This window comes from Camellia sinensis, chromosome 10 (assembly GCF_055761805.1).
Source record: "Camellia sinensis isolate YWXY chromosome 10, ASM5576180v1, whole genome shotgun sequence".
Lineage (NCBI taxonomy): Eukaryota > Viridiplantae > Streptophyta > Magnoliopsida > Ericales > Theaceae > Camellia > Camellia sinensis.
In genome coordinates, this window is record NC_138970.1 from 24384337 (window position 1) to 24405219 (window position 20883).

General features: G+C 36.6%; 1 long non-coding RNA gene across 1 annotated transcript; it reads right to left on the reverse strand.

Moving 5' to 3' along the window:
* Nucleotides 1-12027: 12027 nt before the first annotated feature.
* Nucleotides 12028-12487, reverse strand: LOC145801029 (uncharacterized). Its single transcript, XR_014341847.1, has 2 exons — nt 12306-12487; nt 12028-12191 (listed from the first exon to the last, which is right to left on the reverse strand). It is a non-coding gene; the product is annotated as an uncharacterized LOC145801029 (long non-coding RNA).
* Between the last annotated feature and the right edge of the window lie 8396 nt (nt 12488-20883).

Below are 20883 nucleotides of genomic sequence, written 5' to 3' on the forward strand. Positions count from 1 at the left end.
TCCCTTGGATTAACTTTCTTGTTGTAAGCTCTGGCAAGCTGTTGCTGGTATACTGCAAGCTGAATTGCAGCCTTCTCTCTTCGTTCTTCTAGTAAATCCAGGTCTCGGGCTAGAAGTATGTCATTGGTGCCATTCTCTACTCCCTGGGTTCTGATCCCTGGGATGCCGATCTCTAATGGGATGACTGCTTCTGTGCCATAGGCCATGGCAAAGGGGGATTCTCCTGTTGATCTTCTCGGCGTAGTCCGATATGCCCAAAGTACGTTGGGTAGCTCGTCCACCCACTTTCCTTTTGCTGCCTGGAGCCTCTTCTTTATTCCATCCAGGATTACTTTGTTGGACGCCTCTACTTGCCCATTGCTTTGAGGAAAGCTTGGTGTTGAGAAATAATTCTTGATCTTGAATTTTGCGCAATAGTTTTTGATGAGTTTGCTGTCGAATTGTGTTCCGTTGTCGGCAACTATAGCTCTTGGAATCCCAAATCTGGTGATTATGTTTTTCCAAATAAAATTCTTGACATCCACATCTCGGATTTTGGCAAGAGGTTCTGCCTCTATCCATTTTGTGAAGTAGTCTGTTGCTACCAACAAGTATTTTCTCTGCCCAGTTGCCTGGGGAAGTTGTCCAACCAGATCCATGCCCCATTGGGCAAACGGCCAAGGGCTGGATACTGGGTTTAGGTCGGCAGCTGGCTGATGTATCAGAGGTGCAAACTTTTGACATTGCGTACACTTCTTTACATAGGCTTCGGCATCCTTTTGCATGTAGGGCCACCAATACCCTTGGGTAATGACCCTATGGGCTAACGATCTGCCCCCAGTATGGCTTCCACAAATTCCTTCATGAATCTCATAAAGAAAATCTTCAACCTGTAAAGGGTGTACGCACCTTAAAAGTGGTCCAGTGAAGGACCTCCTGTAGAGATGGCCTTCCGCTGTTAGACTGAATCTGGCCGATTTCAGCCTAATTTTATGTGCTTCTTTATGGTCTGCTGGCAGCTTCCCCTCTTTTAGGAATGCAATGATTGCATCCATCCAACTTGGTCCAAAGCCCACGCACATTGCTTCTTGTTCGATGTTCTGTTTATCTATGCTCGGGGCCGACATGTAGTCGATCATAATTGTCCTTGTTTTTCCAGTTTGAATTGAGCTGGCCAGGTTGGCTAACGCGTCGGCGTGGGTGTTGTCATCTCGGCTTACTTGGAGTAATCTGCAGTTCTGGAATAGGGCCGCCAGTCGGATGACTTCCTTTGCATATGCCGACATTCTTTCGTCTCTGGCTGCAAATTCTCCTGTTGACTGGTTAACAATTAATTGTGAATCACAAAAAACAATTACCTCGTCTGCCTCTGCTGCTGCTGCTAGCTTTAGTCCTGCAATTAATGCCTCATATTCCGCTTCATTATTGGAGGCTTTGAACCCCAGCCGGATGGACTGTTCTACAATTTCTCCATCTGGAGATATTAGCAGTACTCCTGCTCCTGCTCCCTGGCGGTTTGAACTTCCATCGACAAATAGTCTGAATGAATCGCCGATGTAGATGCTGCATGGTCTGAGCTTTTCTTTCTCTTGCTGTTTTGTCTTTGACGGGGTTTCTTTTTGTTTGTCGGGGTGATGCTTATCTCGGCTCGACGGAGCCTGAGGTGTGATGGCTTCAGGTGTGAGTTCTGCGACGAAGTCGGCCAAAACTTGGCCCTTTATTGCTGTTCATTCCAGGTCAAACTGGCCCAGTGTTACTGCCCATTTTGCTATCCTTCCTGTTAAGTCTCCTTGATGTAATAAGGACTTCAATGGGTGCTCTGTTAGAATCACAATCTTGTGTGCCTGAAAGTAATGGCTCAATTTCTTTGAGGCCATTACCAAGGCTAGCATTAATTTTTCCAGTGGATGGTACCTTGTTTCCGCGTTAGCCAAAGTCTTGCTTACATAATAGACAGCCTTCTGCTCCCCTTTTTCCTCTCGGATTAGCACTGCACTGACTGCGTGCTCAGAGACTGCTAAGTATAAAAATAATTCCTCCCCTGGGACTGGGTTAGAAAGGACTGGGGTTGTGGTCAGGTACTTTTTCAGGTCGGCTAAGGCAGCTTCACATTCTTCCGTCCACAGGAAGTCTGTGGCTTTTTTCACCAGGTTAAAGAAGGGTCTGCACTTGTCTGAGCTTCTGCTGATGAATCGGTTCAGGGCTGCGGCCCTTCCAGTGAGCACTTGAACTTGTTTTGCCGATGTTGGACTCTGTAGTTCCAGGATGGCCTTGATTTGGTCTGGGCTGGCTTCAATGCCCTTTCTTGTTACCAGGTACCCTAGAAATTTACCTGACCCAACTCCGAAGGCACACTTCGAGGCGTTGAGTCGGAGCCGATATCGTTTGAGTATGTCAAAGACTTCTTTTAGGTCGGCAAGATGACCTTCTGATTTCTTGGTCTTTACGACCATGTCATCGATGTAAACTTCCACCGTTTTGCCAATCAGGTGTTTAAACATCTTTGTCACTAACCTCTGATAGGTTGCTCCTGCGTTTTTCAGCCCGAAAGGCATTACCCTGTAACAGTACAGGCCTTTCGGGGTGATGAACGCGGTTTTCTCCTCATCTGGAGGGTACATAGCAATCTGGTGGTACCCTCTGTACGCATCTAAAAAACTCATCCTTTCATGTCCCGAGGTGGCGTCTACCAGTTGGTCGATTTTGGGTAGAGGAAAGCTGTCTTTTGGGCAAGCCTTGTTGAGGCTGGTAAAATCTACACAAACCCTCCACTTGCCATTCTTCTTTTTTACTACTACTGTGTTGGACAGCCATGTCGGGTACTGAACTTCTCGGATGGCCCTGGCTTCAAGGAGTCTGTCTACCTCCTCTTCCACTGCTTCGACGTGCAATAACGTCGGCCTTCTGGCTCGTTGAATCACTGGTTTTGCCGATCTGTCGACGTTCAGACTGTGGCAAGTGACCTCGGGGTCAATGCCAGGCATTTCATAGGGTGTCCAGGCGAACGCCTCTATGTTTGCCCTTAAAAAATCTTCCAGTTCCTTTTCCTCTTCTCTGGCTAAGCCGGAGCCGAGAAGAAAAAATCGTTCTTCGTCGCCCTCCTGAACGAGGATTTTCTTTAGCGCCTCTTCGCTTTTCTCGGCTGGTTCTTTCCCAACATCTTCCAGGACTTCTATGTCCTCATCTTCAACTTCTGCTTTCTTTGGCTCCCGTATACTACAGGTGGACTTTATTGCTGCCATGGAGCAATTTTTGGCTTGTAGTTGGTCCCCTCTGACTTCTTCAATCCCATGCTCTGTTGGGAACCGGAGTAGTTGATGCAACGTCGAGGGAACTGCCCCCGTTGCATGCAACCACGGTCTTCCAAGGATGATGTTGTATGGTGAGGGTGTGTCAATGACCAGGAATTCTGTCCTGATCTTCTTAGTGCCGGCTTGTACCTCCAAGCTTGTTGCACCCAGTGGCCATGTCGGCGTTCCATTAAAGCCGACCATCGGGTCGCTGGATTGCTCTAGGTCATCGGGGTGAAGTCCTAGCTCTTTGTAACATCTGACGTACATGATATCACAGGAGCTGCCTTGGTCTATTAGGATGCGTTTTACTTGGCACTCCCCAACCTGGAGGGATACTACCAAGGCATCATTATGCGGATGTTGGACCAATTCTAGGTCGACTTCGGTAAAGGCTATCATTGGCCCTTGGCATTCTTCTGGCCGATGTCTCTTGTCCCCAACTTGGTAGATATGCTGTAAATGTCTTACCCTCTGGGTTTCTCCTCTGACTTCGTTTTCGTTGACCCTTGAGTGGATCACATTGACCACCCTTGGTTCTCCTGCCTGTGGTAGCTGTGCTGGGGGAGGGGGTGCTGCTGGTGCTTGAGGCAACCTTGCCTGTTCTTCCCTTGTTCTGGCCTCATCGACCAGGTCCCTCAGGAGGCCTTGCCTTACTAGGTCCTCCAAGTGTGCTTTTAAGGCTCTGCAACCTTGAGTTGGATGCCCTTCTTCATTGTGGTAGGCGCAACGTCTGCCGACGTTTCTTCCCATGTATTCCCCTGGTGCTCTTTCCGGAACCTTGAAATATGGTTGATTTCGAATCCGATCCAAGATTTTATGGATTGGGATCCGGAATACCGTGGTTACCGCCTGTTTATTTCTTAATTCTATTTCTTGCCTGGTGGGTCCATTGTTGACTCGGCCTCGCTTTGGCGAGCCATTTCCCTTTTCTTGCTTCACCTCTTTGTTTCCCGACGTATCTTCCTCGGCCCTGGCGTATTTCTCAATTCTTGCCATGAGTTCTTCCATGCTTTTTGGCAATGTTTTTGCCAAAGACTTCCGTAGTGGGCAGTCATCTTTCAGGCCGTTCTTGAAGGATACGACTGCTACTTCCTGGTTGCATTCAGGTATTCGGTTGAACACCTCGTAGTACCTCTTCGCATAGGCCCTGAGGCCTTCTTCTTTGGTGATTCGTAGAGCCATCAAAGCATCAACCCTCAGGGGTTGCAGCTTGTTGGTCACGAATCTGGCCACAAACATCTCGGCCAAGCCTTCCCATGTCTTTATACTTCCTTTTGGTAACTTGTGGAACCAATCAGATGCAATTTCCCCAAAGGACGAGGGGAATACTTTGTAGAGCAACGGCTCGTTTCCGCTATATAGTGCCATTGAATTTAGGTACAACCCAACATGAAAGTTCGGATCTGATTTACCGTCATAGATTTGAAACCTCGGCATACTGAATCTTTTGGGTGGTTCAAATTTGTCCAGTTCAGCCGAGAAGGCTGTCTTTGGTTTCACTGGGGAGTTTACCTCGGCTTCTCCATTCTGTTGCCCCCTCTTGAGGTAGTCCCTTAGGTCTTCCTTGCTCCTCCCTGGAGCTCGGCTGTCTCTGGATTTTAGTCTTTTTGGCACACTGCTTTCGGCCTCGAGGTGGGTCCGTTTGGGTCTTTCTTCATGGGTTGTGTCAAAGTGGAGTATTTGCCCCTGAACATGTCGATGTTCTTTGGGGTCTGGACTCTTCATGTGTTGCGTCCTTCGGGACTCTTCTTGCCTCGGCTTTTCTCGCCCGACTTCCCTGGAAGGCCGGTGAGAGTGCCTTCCGCTCCTGGTATGCTGAGGAACCTCGGGGATTGTTTTTCTTCCGCCCTTTTGGGTATTGGTCGCTGGTATCGGCGTATCTTGCAGCGGGTAAGGTGGCTGCATTACATTGTTTTGCATCATGAAGTTGATGACTGACTGAAGGTCTGCCAACTTGTCCGCCAATTCTTTTACTTCCTCATCCCTCCGTAGGCACCTGTCCCTCCATGTCTGGAGGTTATCTTCATTGTAGTACGTTCCTTGGTTTGTTCTTTTTGACGTGTCGCCTTCCAGGTTTACGTCGTTTTCCCTGTGGCCCTGGCCACGGGCTTCTGAATTGTGGTTGTCTCCTTCAGTGTCGAGGCCAATTGGTCTGCCACTCCCAGTGGGAGCGTCATCTCCAACATTTTCCTGTTGTCCGTTAGTGGCCATCTATTCTTCCTTCGTTCCCACAGACGGCGCCAAATTGTGTGGGTAAAAATCTGACCACACTGCCCGTTTAGTGATCAGCAGCAAAGCACCGGCAGAATAGATGGCTCCAACAACCTGTAACAGAAAGGAAAAGCTCCGGCGGTGGTTCTTCCACCCGGGGGTACTCCGACGATCAAGTCAGTATGTTTCTCAAGGATAATCAAGTATTAAACTGAATACTCAAAGTATGAATTACATACCTTAGACCCACGGGGGTGCCTCTCTTTTATAATATACTTAATCCAAGTCCAACTAGAAATATGACTTCTGTGTACCCCAATCTTAGTACTTACTCTGGACTCTTTAGGAGATAGAGATAAACTCCCTAAGAGGTTTATCCTTATCTTAATTAAGTCCCCTCTTTGCTTCAGGATTCTTGTCCCTTATCTTCGGATTCCGACATCTTCGGAGATGACCTCGGCTTATCCGAGATTACCTCGGCTTAACTACCAGGGCACGTGGCACCTCGGCTGACACGTCGGCGTCACCATGCCACGTGTTGGTATTCAGAAAATATGTCCCCACAAAAAGTCATTGTACAAACCATCGAAGTAATTCTATCTCCAACGGTCCAAAGACGAAAATCTTTGTAATATTCTGAATCATTCATGAGCATCACAATAAATATGAACCAAAGTTTATCAAAAAAAAAAAAAATCCCAAAATTTGGTACCAAAAGCGGCTAGCGGTGACCATTGAATAAGTTTATTCAGCTTGAGTTGATTAACTATTTCTCTCTTGAAGGTTTAAAGCGCACACAACATGCAACCAAGCAATAGTTTACTACGGTGAGGAGCGAAGAGAAAGAGAATAAATATATAAATTATTAAAACTTGTGCATACCCAAGCTAAATGACTATATCAACTTATTATGGGAAGAAAGTATGAAACTTTTGTTTCTTTAATCAAATCAGAATTTTCCATTGCCGGTGACAAATCAAGATTATATCACAAGATTGCCAAAAAGAATTAAAAATTAAAAAAGCAGCTTCATATTCACAAACTTTATTAGCTCTTCAAGTGTTGCAACTCTAAGACCACTGATAGAATAAATTTTTGGTAGCTAAATCAACCTTATAAGTTTTTGTTTTTTGAATTTTGGTTTTGGTTTTGGTTTTGGTTTTTGTTTTTTTTTTTTTTTTGTTTTCTGTTTTCTCTCTCTAAAACTCTCAGTATTTTTTTTTTCTCTCTCCTCTAGCAGAAGGATTTTGGCAGGCGGATGTTCCAACAAGTTTGTACCGGTATTTCCGCGGGTAGTATCATTTACTGATTTATTAAATAAATAAATTAATTAATTAGATACTTTTTTGAATGCCTAAATTACCTATTTTACAAATTTATTTATTTATTAACATGTTAATAATCTCTGGGCCAGCCTCATATCATATGATAACTATAATGCCCGGTGACCAAAATTTGGAATCAAATATCATCTCTGGCTCTTTTTAATGGATTTGGGTTTTTGTAGTGCATTCTCTGTAATGTGTCTCAAAATAAAAATAATGTCATTTTAGGAGAAAAGAGGTTGATTTTGTAATTTTTTTTTAAGTTTTGTCTTAAAATAATCTTATTTTTAACATTACAGACTGCACTATAAATTTTTTTTTAGGTCTGCACCACCGATATCCGGAAGTCTACAGGACCCCGACTAATCTGGTTCGAGCCGGGTAGGACCACAAGGGCGGCAAAGCTCTCCCAACAAGTTTTTAACAAAGCTGCATTCCGAGATCTTGGTTAAGCTAGTATAGCCTCTTTCCAGCTAAGTTACGTACTTGCTGGTTAGACTGCACTATAAATAATGACACTATAAAGGGATCCAAATTCTGTTTTTATGTATACTTCTTTGTAATAACTGCATACGTCATTGACATATAAATTAGTTAAGTAATAAATCTTTGAAATAAGGCAGCTAGCTGAGTGACCTATGTAACTATTTTTTGGGATAGTAGAAAAATTAGAAGTTTAGGGTGTGTTTGGTAACGTTTTCGTTTTCAGTTTATATTTACAAAAATTTTATAAACTGGTTTTTGTTTTTTTTTTTGTTTATTTTTAGAAAAACATAAACTACAAACGCGTTTGGTAATTGACAAAATGTTTAAAAAAATTTTAAAATATAAAAAAGAGTGAGAAATGGCAAGTGGTGGTAAGTGACGGCAGAAGACGGTGGTGAAAAGTGGTGACGGTGGGTGGTGGGTAGCTAGTGGTGGTGGGTGAGTGGATGACGGTGGCGGGTGGTGGGTGGTAATGAGTGGGAGGTGTGGGTGGTGGTGGCGGATGGCGAGTGGTGGTGGGTGGTGGATGGTGAGTGGCCAATGGCGGGTGGTGGTGGGTGGCGGGTAGGTGGCAGGTGGTGGTGGTGGGTGGGTGGGTGACGATGGCGGGTGGTGGGTGGTAGCAAGCGAGTGGTGGTGGTGGTGGTGGGTAGGTGGTGGGTAGTGATGGTGGGTGGGTGGGTGGGTGGGTGACGGTGGCGGGTGATGGATGGTAGCGAGTGGGTGGTGGTGGTGGCGGCGGCGGCGGTGGTGGTGGTAGCGGTAGGTGGTGGGTGGTGGTAGCAAGTGGGTAGCGGATGGCGGGTGGTGGTGGTGGTGGTGGTGGGTGGATGGGTGACGGTGGCGGATGGTAGGTGGTAGCAAGTGGGTGGTGGTGGTGGCAGGTGGGTGACAGTTGGTGGTGTCAGGTGGCTGGCTAGTGGTGGTGGTGGTGAGTGGGTGGGTGGGTGACGGCGGTGGGTGGTAGGTGGTAACGAGTGGGTGGTGGTGGTGGTGGTAGTGGTGGGTGGTAGGTGGTGGTAGGTGGTGGTGGCGGGTGGGTGGTGAGTGGTGGTGGCAAGTAAGTTATGGGTGGTGGTGGTAAGTAAGTGGTGGGTGGTGGTGGCGAGCGGTGAATGGTAGTTGCAGGTGGTGGGTGGTGACGGGTGGATGACAAGTGGGTGGTGGTGGTGGCGGCGGCGAGTGAGTGGCAGGTGGGTGGTGGCTAGTGGGTGGTGGTGGTGGTGGTGGCGAGTGGTGGCGGGTGGTAGCAGGTGGGTGGTGAGTGGTGGTGGCAGGTGGTGGTGGAGGGTGGTGGTGGTGGGTGGTGGTGGTGGAAGACGGTGGTAGAAAATGGTGGCGGGTGGTGGCTAATGTTGGGTGATAAAAAAAAAAAAACTGAAAACTCAAAATGGAAACATATTTTTTGTGTTTTCATTTTTTGGCCAAATTTATAAACTGAGACCACTGATTTATAAATCAAAAATTTTACCAAACAAGTTTTTATTTGAGTTTTTAAAATTTTTGTAAATATAAACAGAAAATTGGAAACGTAAGTGTTACCAAACGACACCTTAGAGTTTGAGCCGATAAAGTATCATTTTGTTATAATATAATTTACTAATAAATTACTTAAATTTATTAAAATTTAAAAAAATTATTTTGTTTGATTTTTAACTTTTTAAAATCTTTCATTAATTTTTTTAATTATATTTTAGTCAAAAAAATTATTTTTAAATGTACATAAAATAAAAATATTTATAAAGAAATCTAGAAAAAACATAAGTAAATAAGAATTTGATTAAAATATGAAAAAAGTGTACTTAAAAAGTTAAGACCAAAAAAAACATACAAAAACAATTTTTGATTTTGCAAATCAAATAGTGAATTTTTAAAATGTGTTCAACATTGATTGACTCATGGATTTATTTTACTTTACATGTCAATCTCAAATATTTTTAATCGTTTGATTTTTTTAACACATAACCGAGTTGTTAAGTAGTAAGTTGTTTAAATTTAACTTACAAACTTAATAAATTTTAAATTTATTTTACTTGTTTATATAACGAGAGAATCTTAAATAAATTTTTAACAAACTAAACACAAATCGAACTTAAACTCGAGTAGCCCTACCCTCATCTCACCTATACCAAAAAAAATAAAATACATATTAGTGTAGTTTATTATTTCAATGCATAAAGTTAGAACTCGTTATTAAAATTCAAAATCAACAATCTATAACTATTAGTTAATTTAAAATTTAAAATTTCCTTTAATTATTTATAACAGTTGATTATAACCTTAATAGAGAGGATCAAATCAACTTTTATCTAACCATAATATTATATAGATAAGGAATATTGGGGCGTTGTTGTATTTTATACCAAACATATAGCTAACGTGCTGTCACAGCACATTTCAAGTTTATTTGAAATTTTGTCTTTAGGTGGTTTTTTTTTTTATTTTTTATTTATTTATTATGCTATCTTACTGGGAAGAAAAAGTCTATAGGAATTATTTGTATAAATTTTTAATTAATTAATTATTATTTTAAAAGAAGATTGTAATTTCTTTATTATAAGAGAAATGAAGATTGGGCAATTGGCCTGCAATGTAGTTGAAGAGCGTGGACTTTGAAGATGTCTCAATAGACAGCATATACTTGGCTGCACAATGTGCCTCTCCATTTTATAAATTTTAGAGGACGAGGGGGGGGGGGGTTGGAATTGATAGAATAATAAATAATAACACTTGCAAAGGAGAGAATTCGCCTATTCGATTTGATTGTATTTGTCTGAATCCGACTCTATTAAGATCGATTATAGAGAAAATGATAAATTATGAAATTGTATCATTAAAATAATTAAGTTTAAGATTAAAAATTGATACAAAACTTAAAAAAACTCGACCTGTTGACTTCCATTCTAATAGTTAGGGGACCGAATTCTTAGATGAATCGTAAATTTAAATATTTTGAATTCCACTCTCACTAATGTTTATCAAATTTAGCAGATATCATTGTTATTTGTAAGTGATTACAAATATTTAGAATTTATCATCTTTAAAAAAAAAAAAATCTTGGCAAACACTAGTGCTCCCTAGAATCCACAACGAAAGTATATTTCATAGCTTACAAAGATTGAGCTGAAACTAAATTAGTAGTATAAAAACTTCCTTTTCATTTTTCTTAGAAATTGAAAATGAAACTTGTTTGTTATGTTATTTTTGATTTTAAGAAAGTGAAATTGATTCTAAAATTTTGAAAATTTATATTAATATTTTTTTACTTGTTTTCAGAATTAATTTTTACTCTTCTGCCAACCGTCATCAAGCTCCAACCACTTCCAACGATCCTCTGACCACCCCCATGATCTCCAATGACACTTCGACCATCACATCTGTCCACCTTTCACTGCTAACCACCATCTTCTGCGACTCATCAAACATGTTTTCTTTATTTTTATTTTAATTTATTTTCAAAATATTTTTATATACATGTTTTTTACAAATAGAAAACTTAGAAACTGACAACACTACCAAACGAGACTTAACTTATGCGTGTTTAGAATTGTCCTTATGCATTATATAGTTAAATGATCGATAACTGGCAACCTAATGTGATTAACATGAATAATTTAAATGAATTTAGAAAATACTATTAAGGCCACGTTTGGTAATTCCTACTTTCACTGGTTGGCACACCAAACAAACACTTTGGACACCAAGCAAGCAATCTATCTCTCCCTCCACTTTCTTTACATCTCAAAGCATTTGTACTAGGTTGGCCTTGTTTCGGTGGTACAAAATTTCATCAAATTTCCACCAATATTTTTTTGCTTAAATTTGATTAAATTGTTAAAAGATGAAGGTTTGGAAATTATTATTTTTTTACATGAATTGGTTAAATGATAGGTTTTCGTGATAGGTTAAGTATTTTAAAAAAGATTTGATGAAAATTTTGATTCTCATCATTGGAGTGAGCTTTATTAAATCAAACTTTTGATCTAAATTGTTGAACAAATTTGATGGGAAAAAAAAAATTGGAAGAATGGTCACAAAGACATAAAACAAACTTAAGATTAATCGGCATTTGGAATTTGCTTATTTGGTGGCTTTTTATATTTTTTATATTTTTATTTTATTTTCATCTTTAGTGAATTTTTTTTTTAATATTTAAAAAATTTTAAAATTCTAAATTCAACTTGACGAGATAAACCAAAAAATTAAAAAAAATTGAAAAGAATTCTGAAAAAAAAGTAGAAAAAACAAAAATAAGTTAAATATTGAACTTTTTAGGCTTATTTTGATTTTTTCATTTTTTTTAAAAAAAATATTAGATGCGTCTACATGGATTGAAAAGTTTTTTTAAAAAAAAATTTGACATAATTTTGAAAAAAATCGCCGAAAAAAAAAAAGAGAGAAAAAGGTGACCTTTTTTAAGTTTCCCAAAACATACAATGGTGGACCAAAGAAATTCTGCAAGCATGAAAAGCCTGGGCAAGATAACAGAAATAAATAATAATAATAATAATAATAATTTAATTTTAATTTTTTTTTAAAAGTTAAAAAAATGAAAAAATAAAATAAAAATAAAAAATAAAAAACTGATGGCCTATTGATCCACATAATGGCTCTAAATTAGCTAAAAATGAGCAAATAAATGGAAATCACATCCCTCAAAGAAGAACGATGAAACTAGGAAGCAACCTGGAACAAATCAAAAAACACCATCCTGTGCTTAGAAATATGAAATCAAAGGAAACAAAGCAATGTTTTGCAGCAACCAATTATTACAATTCTTCATAGCCATCTATGATCTAATCTAATTCCACAAAAGCTTTTCAGAGCAATTAGAGAAATGAGAGCATTCCGTACCCATGCCGCTCTGCTATGAAATACAATTTCCAATTTCTTCAACCTATACGACAGATAAATCAAAGAAATCAAAATTTAGTGACTTTCTAATTTCACAAGTTTAATTAAATTCAATTCTGACTATGATGTATTATTATTCAAGAAAAAGAAAACGAACCTTGAAAACTATGACGTATTATTCAACAAGCGTGCAAACCCATTGAGGCCAGCCACAAAATTCTTCAAGCACGCTCCGTCAAAAACTCCAGTCTTCAATTCTGCACTAACTTGGGACTAAGTTGTCACACTTCCTCAAATCAGCTTTCTGCAAACACTGTTGGATGTGAATCTCAGCTTCAAAATAGCACATTAGCAATCCAAGGATTGTACTTGTTCAGCATTGATCCAAATCATGGGAATACGAGCTATCTCCAACCAATCCTCCCCAATCTGTTTCTTGCACCGGCGCTCCAAACGTGTACATTGTCCAATTGACAGCATTTTCAGAGTATTCTGATCCTGCAACCCATCCGACAAACACCTCAGATTAGGACATTGCCCAATCGATAAGGATGATAATGACCGGAGGCTTCATAGCCAATTTGGTAGAGAAATTAATCCGCCGCAATTGTCTATAACCAAATCTAGTGGCATATCAAGTGGCACTTCCTCCCGAAATGGAAAATATGCATAATGTTTTTCATGTATCAATGTTGCAGGATTATCTCTGGAATCCTTTTCATGTTATTGCGCCTACCCACGTGGTGTTGAGTGATGATTATACATATGAAGAACGACCCATTCAGGCTGTTAACCGCCGGATCAAAAAGTTAAGAAATAAGGAAATTCCACTAGTGAAAGTGGATTGGCAAAATCATGGTGGTGTCTATGCAACTTGGGAAAAAAGAATGATATGAAGAAAAGATATCCAGACCTATTTCCACTTGATCCTATATTCTTTCTGAAGGAAGCCTATTGAGTTTGGAGGACCAAATGTCCTAAGGGAGAGAGGATGTAACAACCTTCTCCTTGATTAAGCAAATTAATTAGATTGATTACGTGCTTAATGTTAATTGTGTAATTGGGTGGTATTAAGTGTTATTGTTATGCCATGTGACTATTTGAAATGTGTTATTGTGGACAGATAGGTTAGAGTGAATATTAAACCTGTCTGATTTGTTAATTTTAACAAATTAGAATTAAATCATGAAATAGGAATTACAGCCTAAATCCGCATTGGTATAATCTAATTTAGTGTAAGTGAAATTTTGCATCATAAGTTGCCTTATTTCTGCTTATATATGTTTGACGTAGAAAGATCTGTTCATGTTTTCGTTTCGGTTCGCGAATTGAAGGCCTTATCAGCATTCGATTCAGAAATTGACTTGGGATATGTGTTATATAGGATTTTAGAAATTTATGGTAGGTTCGATTTAAATTCGATTCAGAATGAAATAAATTAGAATAATTAATGTTCATTTGATTAGTTTTAACAAATCACCACTAATCAAGCTTATATAAGGCCGCTATATGTGCCACTACTCATCCTTCTCGTCATTACATCTTTGAGTCACACAAACAAACGAGAGAGAGTGTGTGAAGAGGAACTAGGGCCAATTTTGGAGAATTGAAATCAATAAGAGAGATTTGCTATAGTTGGTTGAAGAATTGAAGAAAATTGGAACATCTAAACTCCTACACTTGTGAACTGAAAACTTGAGGTGAGAATTCAACTCATACACTAAATGTTTGGCTCAATAGGAGGATGAATTCAAAAGGGTTGAGAAGTTAGATACAAGAATTAAGCTTAAATGATAAATTTGAGCATGAATCATGCATTGCATGCATCTTTCACAAAAACTTGGGTTTGAATTTCCATTTGAATCTCACATGCATGAAGTTGTATTTGATAAATGTTGAGAGACTTACATGACTATGTATATATCATCTCATTTGTTCATAATTTGTGGAGTTTGAACTCAATTCAATGCATGCATGTGTCATACATAAAGTTTAAAGATTAGCTTGAATAATTGGCATGACTTTGGGCCTTGATTTCATGAAATGGGCTTTCATTCTCCATGTTTTTCAAGTTTAGACATGTTTTCTCAAGCTTTTGGCCCAAAAGATCATGCTTTGTGGCTTTGAATTTGAGTTATGGGCTTGGGAGTGCAATCTGGAAATTTCAGAATTTGTACCCTCCACTCGAGCGACAGAACCTGCGCTCGAGCGACCACTCTGTGATCTTGCGTTTCCGCTCGAGCGACCAGAAGTTCGCTTGAGCATGAAATGCATGCTTCCAGAAGTACTCGTGTTTTGCAGTCCGCTCGAGCGACAAGAGTTGAGCTCGAGCGAAGACTTGAGTCTTACGCTTGAGCTCGATCTTCGCTCGACGTCGAGCGGGTATCGAGCGGAAAAATCATGCAACCAGCACTTTTTCAAAGTTTACAGACTGCTCGAGCGACCACTCACATTTTGCATGTCCGCTCGAGCGAAGAAAGCTACACTCGAGCGGGAACCCTGTTTTTAGAAATTTAACCAAGTATTTTCCAATGCATTTTGTCCTCATTGCATTTTAGGCATTCCTAGGCCAAGATTGGGTCACCATAATGGGGATAAAGGATAGAAACACACAAAGAACAAAGTGAAATAAGTTACGTACTATCTAAGTGTGTGCTTCAACTGTATATTGTTATGTGTCTGTACAGGTTATGCGCCATAAGCTAGTTGAATCGCCTACTCAATCTATTTGTCTGGGAATCAACTGCGAGTAACAATGTTGTAAAGCTTTGTTCGATTATAATTATTTTTTGAACGACTGACAGTACAGTTTTTTGAAATGACATTATTTATCGAATGAATGTTTGTCCTATTTTATGAACTGTACTCGTGGCATCCATAACAACTAATTGTTACTATTACTGCTACTGCTACTGTTACTGTTACTGTTACAGAGATCTCTGTCAGTTACAATCCTTGGAACTACTGTTACTGTATTGATGGCCATCAACTAATTGTTCGGTCTATCAAGACCTACTATACTGCTTTGCTATTGGATGTACCACGTATGACTGCTATGATTACTAAATGACTGACATGACATGAAATATGAGGCATTGATTAAATAACTGATCTATAGATGCAATTGATTGTTTTTAATTACTAAAAGGGTATTCATTCTTAACCCCTTTACACATTTGTTATTCACTGGGTTTTAGCTTACAGTTTACTATATATATGTAAGTGGTGAGGCATCGGAGCAAAGTTAGCAGCGTTGACCTAAACCCGTTTTGTCAAGCCAAACTACTGTGTCTCATTGCTAGGTTCCGAACCGTTAATGTCAAGGCTTGTTTTTGAGTGCCCTCTTATGAAGTCAAGTGAATATTGTATAAATCATTTTGGCTTTGAGATTTAATTCCCTAACGTCTGTTTTATTTTGTCTGTAAACATCTTATGGACTTAAGTGTTTGTACATATATCAGTATATGAAACTTGTGTTACTCATTCAAGTCTTCATAACTTATTGGACGTTATATTTTATTATTTATAAGCTTTTGCCAGCCCCCATTATTGCATTATTGTTAAACAAGCCTTTGGTAATCTCAGATTACTGGCCAGTCATGACGTTAGACCTATAGGGGCGGGTTTGGGTCGTAACAAATTCAAAACGTCAATGTAAGATTGTAAAATAAAAGTTAAATGAAAGCTAACCAATTGAGAATTTTTTAATTGTTTAAAATTAAAAAAAAATGGTATTAATTATACGGTTTCTCAATAAAAATCTTCTTTTGCTTATATAAATAAGAGCATAAGATTCACTTTATATAAATGAAACAATTCACTTTTTCCTTCTTTTTCCGATGTAGGATTGTAAAATAAAAGTTAAATGGAAACTAACCAATGAGGATTTTCTTTATTGTTTAGAATTAAGAAATTTCAATAATTTATATAAATTTGAGCATAAGATTCATTTTATGTAAATGAAACAATTCACTTTTTTTTTTTTTTTTTTTTCGATGTGGAATTGTAAAATAAAAGGTAAATGGAAGCTAGCCAGCGAGAATTTTCTTAATTGTTTAAAATTAAGGAAATTCAATAATTTTAGAATAAGGGTTTGGAGCTCTTAGACGGCTTCTCCTTAAAAACCCTCATTTTTCTTATATTATATATAGATAAATAGTGAAACAAACTTTGCCTTTTCTTTTTCTCCCGATGTGGGATTATAAAATAAATCATAAACTAATTAGAGTTTTATTTTTATATGGTTAAATGAAAGTTAGCCAATGAATTTCTTTTTAATTATTTAAAATTAATAAAATCAGTATGAGAAATCGCGATTAAATCAGCAAATCGGTCAAACCCAAAATGGTTCATCCTAATTGGTTAGGTCAAATGACCAATCAACTTATACAAAAATTAATTAATTTAAACTGTCTTGAATTGAAATATACACAATACTACACTATTAAGATTCACCTTATATACATGAAACAACTCATTTTTTGTTTTTTTGTTTTTTTACCATGTGAGATTATAAAATAAAAGTTAACAATTATTTGGAAGGAAAGTTTATTTATAATAAAGCAATCATAGTCTTTCAATTTTTAATCAGATCAATCTTTAGTTTATTTCGAATCAAACAAATCTAATCAATATATTTTGATAAATCGCGATTAAACCAACAAATCAATCAAATCAAAAATGATTTAGTCTGATCGACTAGGTCATATTAATTAATTAAAACTTTTAAAATTTAAAATTATATTAAATTAAAACATGCACAACACTATAATATTAAATGAGATAGGAGTATAAGATTCACTTTATAAGAGTAAAATAACTCATTTTTTCCCTTCTTTTCCCGATGTGGAATTATCAAATAAAAGCTAGCCAATGGAATTTTCTTAATTGTTGAAAATTAAGAAAATCAAAAAAATTAGTATGAGATATTGAAATTCTCACAAGGCTTTTCACTAAATGGGATGAGAGTATAAGATTCTCTTTATATAAATAAAACAACTCATTTTTTTCTTTTTTTTTCCAATGTGGGATTATCAAATAAAAGTTAGCTAATGGCAATTTTCTTAATTATTTAAAATTAAGAAAATCAAGAAAATTAGTATGAGATATTGAAACTCTTACAAGACTCCTCACTAAAAAGACCCTAAGATTCTCTCTATATTAGTAAAACAACATATTTTTTTCCTTTCTTTTTTCAATGTAGGATTATCAAATAAAATCTAGTCAATGGAGATTTTCTTAATTATTTAAAATTAAAAAAAAAATCAAGAAAATTAGTATGAGATATGAAACTCTTTCTAGGGGTGCAACTTGGGTGGGCTCAACTCGAGCAACCTGAACCCAGCCCGAATTTTTTTAGGACTTGGACAAGATATTTTCAAATTTGGTACGGGTTTGGGCAAAATTTCAGAAGCCCGAATTAAATTTGGACATGCTTGGACAAAGACATTAAACAACCCGAGCAACCCAAAGCCCGAATTATAAATATATAGTTATATAAAAATATTATACATATATATACAAATTATTAGTCATTACATGATATTAAAGTAATTTAAATTATTAAATCATGTTAAATATATATTATATATATAAATAACATCAAATCTTACTTTTTATTTTTATTTTTACTCATAAATTGTAAAGACTACTATAGCGGCATCTCTCTTACATTATATAAATTATTTGTTTTGATGGTATTAATGATTTTATATATATATATATATATATAAATGTAAATAGAGTCAAATTTTAATAATTTAATAATGTAGCTGTAAAAAAAAAAAAAAAAAAAAAATCGGGCAATTCGGGTTTAACTCGAGTCGGGCTTGGACCGGCAACCTCGGGTTACAATTCGGGCTTGGACGGGCCTGGACAGATCTCAGCACAACTTGGGTTAGACTTGGACAACCTCCCAACCAGTCCGAACCCGCCCAAGTTGCACCCCTAACTCTTACAAAATTCCTCACTACAAAGACTCTTTTCCTTATATAATATATAGATGTGGATCTCTAGACTAATGCTTGTTTGTTTTAGTCCAAAAGCAGTGGAATTAGATTAACAATTTGGTGAATTCAATATAAATTCTATTTATTTTGAAATAATATCATGGGAAAAAGGTGTTACAAATCCCCTCCAATTAGTATTAACAATGTCACGGGATTTAGGTTAACAGACAAATTCTAATTTCACATAACATTTACTCTCAGACTATATTTCTCTCAATTCATATATTAAAAACTTTATAATTTATTCACTTCACACAACAACATACAATTATTTTCAATATATCATTCCATGATAAAAAAAATAAAAATGTACACACCCATGTTACACTCACAGTGTTTCTCCTTTCTAAGAAAAATCCTATTAGACTTCCAGAGACTTCCATTATTGAAGGTTTTCTCATTTTCATTTTTCAAATTTTCAAATTTTCTGTTTTTTTTTATTTATTTTTTATTTATTTTTATTTATTTTTAAATTTTAAAGCACTTTGGCACTAACCAATTACATTTGGTTATTATGGGGTTTTTCCATGTTGGGCTCCACGCGGTGTTGACTGGAGGACCCATTATGTTGGGACAGTAAATATCATGAAAATGATCATGAAAGATTCTTCACCGTTAGATTACACATACAAGAAAATACCACATACTAATTAACGAATGAAAAATCTTCATAAACTATTTCATGATATTTTTTTCATGATCCCTAATATTATTCATTCCATTTACTTCTGTTTCCATCATTTTTAAATTTTTTTTTTCTTTTTCCATTACAAACATAACATAACGAGCATATTTCGAGAAACACAAATCACTATAAAAGATTAAAAATAATAATAATAATAAATATATGAGGATTCAAATTTTTCTGTGCAAAAAAATTACGACAAAAATTATATTCCACTTCCCATTGTCATTGTAATTTCTCTCTTATTTTTCATGAAATTTATTCAAAAAATTAGACCAAAATCTTGATTTGACTTTAATAATGAAAATTAAAATTTTCATCTAATCTTTTTTAAAATACTTAATTTATTTTAAAAATATCTTTTAATCGATGAAAAAAAGAAAAAAATTATTTTCAATCCTCCATCTTCTAAAAATTTCATCAAATTTAAGAGAAAGAAGAGTTGTTAAAATTTGATAAAAGATTTGGTTCATACCTAATTTGATGAAATAGTTTGTGAATATTTTATTTAATACAAATTTAATAAAATGATTGGATTTTATTTTTATCAAATATAAATTTGATAAAACAATATGATAACAGATCAAAGATGCTTAATGGATGAAATTGTGAGAAAATTGATCTCGATAGCTTTAGTGATTGATTTGGTTGTCACTATTGCAATGTGGACATATTTTTCTCATCTTCTTTTTCTCTCGTTCTCATTTTCCTTCTCTTTGCCAAAACCATGAGCAAGGTGAAGTATCTTTGAGTAATTTTCATGTTGCCTTTTTTTACTCTTTTTTTTTTAAAAAAAGATTTTATAGGATTAGACGGATTTAAAAAATTAAAAAATGAATAAAATTATCAAAGATAATTATTTTAAAAAAATAAATTTGACCATGTTTTTTTGGTGGTCTATAATGAACTTTTTTTTGGTCATCTATCATGATTTTCCTGTCATACAATTACCCAAGTTAAAAAACTAAAGCAAAATGAGAATTTTTTTTTTTCTAAATTAAACACCCCAAAATTATTATCAGTTTTCTTCGACTTTAAATCTGGTGGAATTATCATAGTAGGATCATCATAGAGAAAATAATAGTTAGGATTTTGATTCAATATGAAAGTGTCAATTAATGAATAATATAAAACATTACTCCAAGAACACCTAATAATTTTTTCAAAAATAAGTATCAACTTTTTGAAGCACTATTTTTTGTTTTTTGGGTACAACTTTTTGAAGCACTTTGGCACTAAATATGGATTCCCCCTCCTTTTTTATTTTTTAGTTTTTTATATTTTTTATAATAGTTTGACCACCCACTAATTTCACATATCGAGCAAATTAGGATAGTAAGACTCAAACCTAAGCCTTTTTTAAATCGAACCTAAACAACTTACCATTCAAGTTGACCCTCATGGGCAACATTAGCTCTTTATCAAACAAAAGTTCACAAGCACACATTCTACTTCTAACAAAACATTCTTTACCATAAATAACTATATAAGCAAGCAAAAAAATAAAAATAAAAATTCAGGCATCAAGAACTTTACAAGATAGCACCATTAGTTTGTGGCATTTCCTGCATTATCATGCATCATCATCATCCGCCATGCCACAACACAAAATTACAATTTCAACTCTTCCCTCTTTTTCCATCTTTTCCCCCCAAAAATTTAAGTAATTAATTTATTTTCTTCTCTTGAAATGAGGATAGTTGAGTTGAATTTTGAACACAATAATCAATTTAAATATGCATCTTCTATTTCTACATTTGCCATTAAAACACTGCCTTCAAATCTGAATGCACTAGTCTAACATTGGCAAGTTAGAGACACCTATTCAAGAAATCACAACATAACATATTGTGAGACCATCCAATATTTAAATATAATAGATAAATAAAGATTAGATTATCTTTGTTGTTTGAGTAAAATCAACCATTCAATCAGGCTCCAAACTTTAGATATTGTAGTTTGTTACATGTAGATATGCATTTAAATGCAACTAATGTGACATTTCTATCATACGTCCTAGACTAGTCCGATTGCTCCTAAGC